This window comes from Heteronotia binoei, chromosome 21 (genome assembly GCF_032191835.1).
Source record: "Heteronotia binoei isolate CCM8104 ecotype False Entrance Well chromosome 21, APGP_CSIRO_Hbin_v1, whole genome shotgun sequence".
Lineage (NCBI taxonomy): Eukaryota > Metazoa > Chordata > Lepidosauria > Squamata > Gekkonidae > Heteronotia > Heteronotia binoei.
In genome coordinates, this window is record NC_083243.1 from 78,155,371 (window position 1) to 78,162,390 (window position 7,020).

Below are 7,020 nucleotides of genomic sequence, written 5' to 3' on the forward strand. Positions count from 1 at the left end.
TTTTTTTATTATGATTTTATTGTGATTTTAATTTAAATTGTTGTACTCCACTCTGAGTGTCCCAAAATGGGGATGGGGCGGAATAGAAATAAACAACAACAACATATCACTGTTCATTTCTGTTACTACCACAGTATCACCAGCTCCTACTGTGAACAGAGTAAGCTGGAAGTGGGGTGTGTGTGTATTGCTCCCTATGGCCTTTATGCAGTACATCTATTACAGAACTCTATTGTTATTGTCTGCTTTGTAAAGGCATCTATGGTGACCCTGTCCACTTCCCTCCCTTAGCACTAGTGGTCTGTTTTCTTCTTTCCTGAAGTACCCCAGCTGTCCCACCCTTAGTATGATATTTTACTGCTGACTCAGCCCAGGAACCCGAGAGAAGGGTCAGGATTGTCCTTTAAATTAAACCACTGAAAATGGCACTCAAAGTGTTTTGAAATTCAAAAATAGCAAAATATTTTATTTAACATAGAGGGAAAAGGTCAGGTGAAATCAGGGATTGAAATTTCTGAGGTAAAATAAGTACATTCACAGACTTTAGTTCTTATGTTTCAGGTTAATTAGAGTTTCTTAAGCTTTTCACAGTGACTTAAATCTTTATGTTGAGAAGCTTTTGTTCAAGTGTCCCCCCCCCCCCCAACACTTAAGTACACTTTCTTTCAGTATTCTCTAAAGTTTTTGGTTTCCAGAAGGCTGGTATACTCATTCCATTACCCAAACCAACTCTCTTGAAACACCAGTACTTGTCTTGAGTTTTTAAACTGACTCTTATGGTCTCTAAAGCAGTTTCTAATCACACTAAACCAGGAATCTCTGTACTCTTCAGAGTTATCTTCTTTTCGACTGGATAGGGAATTTTCTTCTGTCTCTAGAACAGGGGTGGCCAAACTTGCTTAACATAAGAGTCACATCAGATGTTTGTGAGCTGCAGGACATGAACAAATATTACACACGTGTCTTTATTAAAACTCTTAATACATTCTTTGCACATAAAGATAAAATACATATGTATGCATTTTACAACACAACCATGCTAGAAGGAGACTTAAAAAAAAAACAATAGCTAGGAATAACAGTCCCCATAAAACCAGCTTAGGGAAAGGTTAGGGATTTTCTTTTGGCACCAATGGGAGAAGGAAACACACATGTACCATATAAATCACTGACCACCATTTTGCATCATTATACATCTCTCTTTGTCTTGACACCAAGGTTAGTAAATACAGCTCCTACAAGAGCTATGAAACTAAGAGAGAACCCTCTTAAATTCCGTCCCTTCTTCCAGTGGCTCTCTTGGTTCTTGCTGTCTCTCTTCCTGCTCTAGGTTTCTGGGTGACCTCTATAGTGGAGAAGAAAAGCTTGCAAGCCCGCCTATTTCCCCCTCCTTTCTTGCTTCACACATGGAGGAAATAGTCACCTACCTCTGAGTCAGCACTCAAAGACTGACTGAAATCCCAATACTAAGCACGCTTACTTGAGAGTAAGCCTATATTAAGTTCCTCCTTGACCTCCGAGAGCCACACAACATGTGTGAAAAGCCACATGTGGCTTCCAAGCCACAGTTTGGCCACCCCAGCTATAAACAATCTAAGGTCTAGAATCTTGTATAGACAAGGACGATCAATTGTCACTTCCTGAGTGATTTCAGCCCTTTGCCATAAATCGTGCAAAGTTTCATCTTGCCTTTGCTCATTAAGAAAGTCTGCAGCATGGATTCCCTAAAATAAGTTGTCTTTATCTATCTCAGCTGCTTTTCAGATTCCCTTTAAGCAGGGTTTTTTTTTGTACTCATCAATACTGAGCCCTGGCACCTTTTCAGGGGGCTCTCTGAAGTCCCAGTCCTCACATATTGGCCTACCCCACTCAGCCAGAGCAAGAGAGTAGACCCTCTGGAACAGCCTTGTAGGGTTCTGCAGAGTGAGGAGGGAACTGGTGGAAATTGATGCAACAATATTTTAACAAAAAAAACATGCTGTTTTTAACAATGCTTCATTGATGTTGACAGACATATCCTGGAAAAAGTTGTGTTGTGTTGAAAGGATCATTCAGAATGTTAAGCTTTTTGGACTTCATCTGTAAGCTGCCTAGATCAACTGGTCCTGTTGATCAATCAACCCAAATGTTTGTCATTTTAGCAATTACATAACACCAGAGCTAAAGTTGGAGGGAGGGAGTACACCATCCCAGCTAGGGCACTGTTTTGCCCCCTAAATAATCCCCCCCTAAAATTTTAATTTGTGGCATGACAGCTTACAGTTGAAGACTGGAGGGTTCTTTTCAGGTATTCTAGTTTTCACAATGTCTCCTGGAGCTGCATTGCCATTCATTCCTCATCAACAAGGCAAGTCAGTTCAGGTAGGGCAGGAGACTGACAGGCCCTGTGGCAACTTCAACATTCAGTACACACAGAGTCCCAGATCAGGGCAAAAAGGCCCCCCCTATGGCCAATTCAGCTTTGGAAAACCACACAGGATGGAAATAAAGCCCCTCCCTCTAGTGCCATGCTCACAAGCAGAATCTGGCACCCTGAGATTTGGACATGGTAGTTCCTGGATGTTTCATGATTGTGAATCAGATCAGGGGACTGGACTCTGGTCACACATATCATCTGATTGAGTCCTTTCAATACCATAGATTGCCTACTCCTGTTCTGTTTAGTAATGGGTATTTGACCTGGCTCTTAACTGCTGAAAACTTCACAGCATATTAGTTTTCTGGAATATTTTCTTCATTTCCCATAGAGCTTGCCGTTATAAAAGCTCTGCCTTTATAAATCAATCAGACTGTTCCCCCACCCACCCCCCACCCTGTTCTGTATTGTCTGCTTCACCTGGTAACAGATCTCCAGCTGGGAAAGGTCTTTCCTGACTCTGGGAGACTGATTCTTGTGCCCTTCTGCATACAAAAGGATGTGCTCTGCTACCAAGAAGAATCTTGAGAGTCCTTCGGACTGCAAGAAGACCAAATCAGTCAGTCCTAAGGGAAATCAACCCAGACTGTTCCCTGGAAGGTCAGATGCTGAAGCTGAAGCTCAAACACTTTGGCCACCAAATGAGAAGGAGCAGTCCCTGGAGAAGAACCTAATGCTGGGAAAGACAGAAGGCAAAAGATGAGATGTCTGGACAGCGTTACTGATGTAACAAACACAAATTTGAGCAGGCTTTGGAGGATGATGGAAGACAGGAGGGCCTGGCGTGGCTTTGTCCATGGGGTTGCAAAGAGTCAGACTTGACTGTGCGAATGAACAACAACAAACCACATTCCACACTTCCACCCAGAGGTGAGGGGAGAAATGCAAAAAATCTGAAGCAATCACTGGGTGGGGGGAGGCAGCAGGGCAAGAATCTGGATGAGTTCCTTGACTTAAGTGGTACGTCTTAATGTAAAGTTCAGCCTTTGTTTGTTTCCTCATGCTGTTGAATTGATGCTTTCAGATCCTTCCAATATCCTAAGGCTGTAATCAGGTTGCTTTGTTTAAACAACTGATCTGTGCAAATGAGTTAACTAGGGTTCAGACATAGTCCATTCAACAGATAAGCAAGTTTAACAATTTTATATCTCTACGTATATTATCTATATACAGTATTTGCAGTCTTGTTTGCTGGCTGGCATCTTTGAATCCCACTGGCTTCTCTTTTGGAGGCATTGTTGAGAAGGTGGTTCAGACGAAAGACCTTTTTCATGAATGTTGTAGTCAATGGTTTTAGTCCAGATAGGATCTTACTGTTACTTTATTTTTGAGAATGAACTTAATTATTGATTTCATCCTGCTGTCCCAAGTACAAGTAATGGCCTATATTAATTATTGCATTAAATATGTATTGGACCATCAAAGAAAGCAAGATTTCATATCTCTATTGCAAAACCATCCCATTTGTGACAGAAAAAGGGCTGATGTTATCTGTTTGGAACTGCTTTCTTACTCTTTGCCAGTTGGTTGCCCTTCAGCACAATGACAGCCAAGCCTTTGGATGCTCTTTGAGATGCAGGCAAGTGACTTGGAGTGTGGGACTGAGTTTGAATCCCCACTCAGCCATGAAGCTGGCTGGTTGACTTTGAACCAGTCATCATCCTTCATGAATTTAACCACAGAATTTGGGGTATTTAAAGTACTGTTTCCCAGTTGCTGCTTCCTTATATTTCTTGTTTTCCATTGCTGTCAGGAGTCTACAGAACATTTTAGAGCAGAAGCTAATAATGATACAACAGTTCCTAGCAAAGAGGTACCCAGAAATGATTACATCTAAAGCACAGAGAGAGTAGATAGGAGAACTATGTTACAGGCTAAAATTAGAACACAAAAGGACTCCCTGGCCTAGCATGTGGTTTACAATTTTCACCTTTAGCCGATCACATCAAGCAAGTGTTTGTAGATATTGGCGCTTCGTGTCCCAGATCCCCGGATGCATGCACACACCGTGAGTTGGATTCAGAAATCCTAGAAATTTGAGGAAGTCAAGTGATGCGCAAGGACATGTGGCTTGTGAGAACAACTTAGCACGTGAACATGCTTTGGAAATCAAGGAATTTGTGAACCCTGTAGATAGTTTTACTGTTTTAACACTGTTTATCTTATGTTGTTAGCTGCCTTGAGCCTTTGTAGAATAGGCTGAATATAAGTCTAACGTAATAAATAAATAGTCTTAGGATACAACTTGGACATCTGTCAAATTGTAATTCAAAGCTGAAGCTGAAGCTCAAATACTTTGGCCACCAAATGAGAAGGGAGCACTCACTGGAGAAGATCCTGATGCTAGGAAAGACAGAAGGCAAAAGAAGAAGGGGACAGCAAAAGATGAGATGACTGGACAGTGTTACTGATGTAACAAACACAAATCTGAGCAGACTTTGGAGGATGGTGGAAGACAGGAGGGCCTGGCGTGACTTTGTCCATGGGGTCGCAAAGAGTCGGACTCGACTGTGCGATTGAACAACAACAACAACATTCAAAGCAAATAATATATGTTGCCATTTGTGGGTGCCACAAACTGTATGTAGGAATGTCGACAAGAAAATTAAAAATGAGGATGCTTGAGTATAGGTCCAAAATAAAACATGAAGTGCTAGATGCCCCTATGGTGTTGCACTTTAAAGAAGGGCACTGTTCTATTAAAGATCTGAAGTTTTCTGTAATCTATAAATATGAACCACGTCCATATGTAAGGGAAGATGTATCCAGAATACTAGCCCAATAGGAATGTTACTGGATATATAAACTAAAATCTTATGCCCCATTTTGACTATTTTGGTTACTTATAGAGGAAGTTACACCTTTAAGATCAGAATGCTGATGTATACCTGTTATCCATTGACAGAATAGACTAGGGTTTAAAGAACATTGAGATTAATTGTGTACTAAGAACCTTTAAGTGAGACACGTTTTTAATTGCTGCTGGCTGGGTCCGTGTCTTATGAGTGGGTCCCATTCACATTGGGGTGAGTGAAGTTATGTACCAGTAACTTAAATTCAGAACTATGTTATAATTGGATGACTGCAATATATGCTGACTGTTAATTTATCTGATATAATTCCACAAATAGCTCATATGCAGAGGAGCATATAAGTGTATATGCTGAGGAGTGAGTTAACAAAGTACCTTTAACAAAACCATCTTCTTTCCGGAAGGCGAGTTTGCCATTTCCTGCTCCTGTTTTTGAGTGTCCAAGCTTCATGGACACTCACCATCAGCTTGACTCACTTGAATCCACACTTTTCAGTGGGACAGGATCCACATAGGATCATTTTTTGCAAGCAGAACTTTGAGTCACACCCTCAATTATTCATTGTGAATGCTAGCCATCATTTGTTCTAAGTACCTGCATGAACCATTGTGCCCTTTTGGATTACTTAGAGCGGGGGTGTCAAACATGCAGCCTGGGGGCTGAATCAGGACTGTGGAAGGCTCCTATCAGGCCCCCTAGCAACTGGCTGTCATCTGCTTCCTTCTCCCTCTCTCCTGCTTCCTGTTGCATCACAGCTTTCTTTGCCAGGCTTGGTCAATTGCACAGGAGCTACAGAGCAAAGCCTCTGTTTTCTCAGTTGGCTGAGGCTCCTCCCCCTCCTGGTCCCCTAAGGAAGGAAGGAAAGAGCCAGAGCTTCCTTTACCCAGTTCCCTGGATTGCACAGGAGAGTTATAAAGGAAGCACCATTAAGACCAACAAGTGCTAATATTTTAAGCATAATTTATTTTAAGTTTTGAAAATCTTTAATTGTGTTTGTCTGTGTCCTCTATAAAGTTTATATCTCTGTTCCCTGGCATTACATTTTATGACACACATGGCCCAGCCCAACAAGATCTCATTTATGTCAGATCCATCCCTCATAACAAATGAGTTTGACACCACTGACTTAGAGTCAAGTGTAAAAGATTTGTAAGTTGTTTATGTATTTTGCCTTCATTTGTATTTGAATCTATTACCACCATTAGTATTGTATAATAGATGTGAACTTAGAGTACCTTTATATAAACGAAGGGACTATAGTGATTTGTAAACTTCTATTGGTTCAGGATTTCAGTGTTCCATTCATTTTCTGTAGGGTTTGAAACCTGTTTGACATCCTTGCTAAGTGGAATGTTCTGTTTTCACACAACACAGTTGTCCATTTGCAAAGCAAAATTGAGAGGTCTATTGCCTGCTCTTATATGCCCTTCCCCAACTACTGAACCAGGATTATGATAGGTAGAAACAAAGATTTACCTGAGGAATTCTTCTTCACTAAAGGATCTGTTTGACAGGGTGGTTGGGAAGCTTTCCTATCAGTGTCATCTCTCCTCGTTATTTCCAGTTTTCTGAACCAGGCAGCAAGGCACCAGAAACAAATGACATTTGCATCACATTCATTTTTATGTCGAAACAAAGATTGAATGGGGTTTTAAACTTCATTTGGTAATTTGTTTTCAAATGACAGCCATGCTTTATCCTGCCCTGTTTGCAAGGAGCTCAGAGCTGTGTGAATGGCTCTCCCTTCTCCTCACAACAGCTCTGTGAGGTAGGTTAGACAGTGAGAGAGCT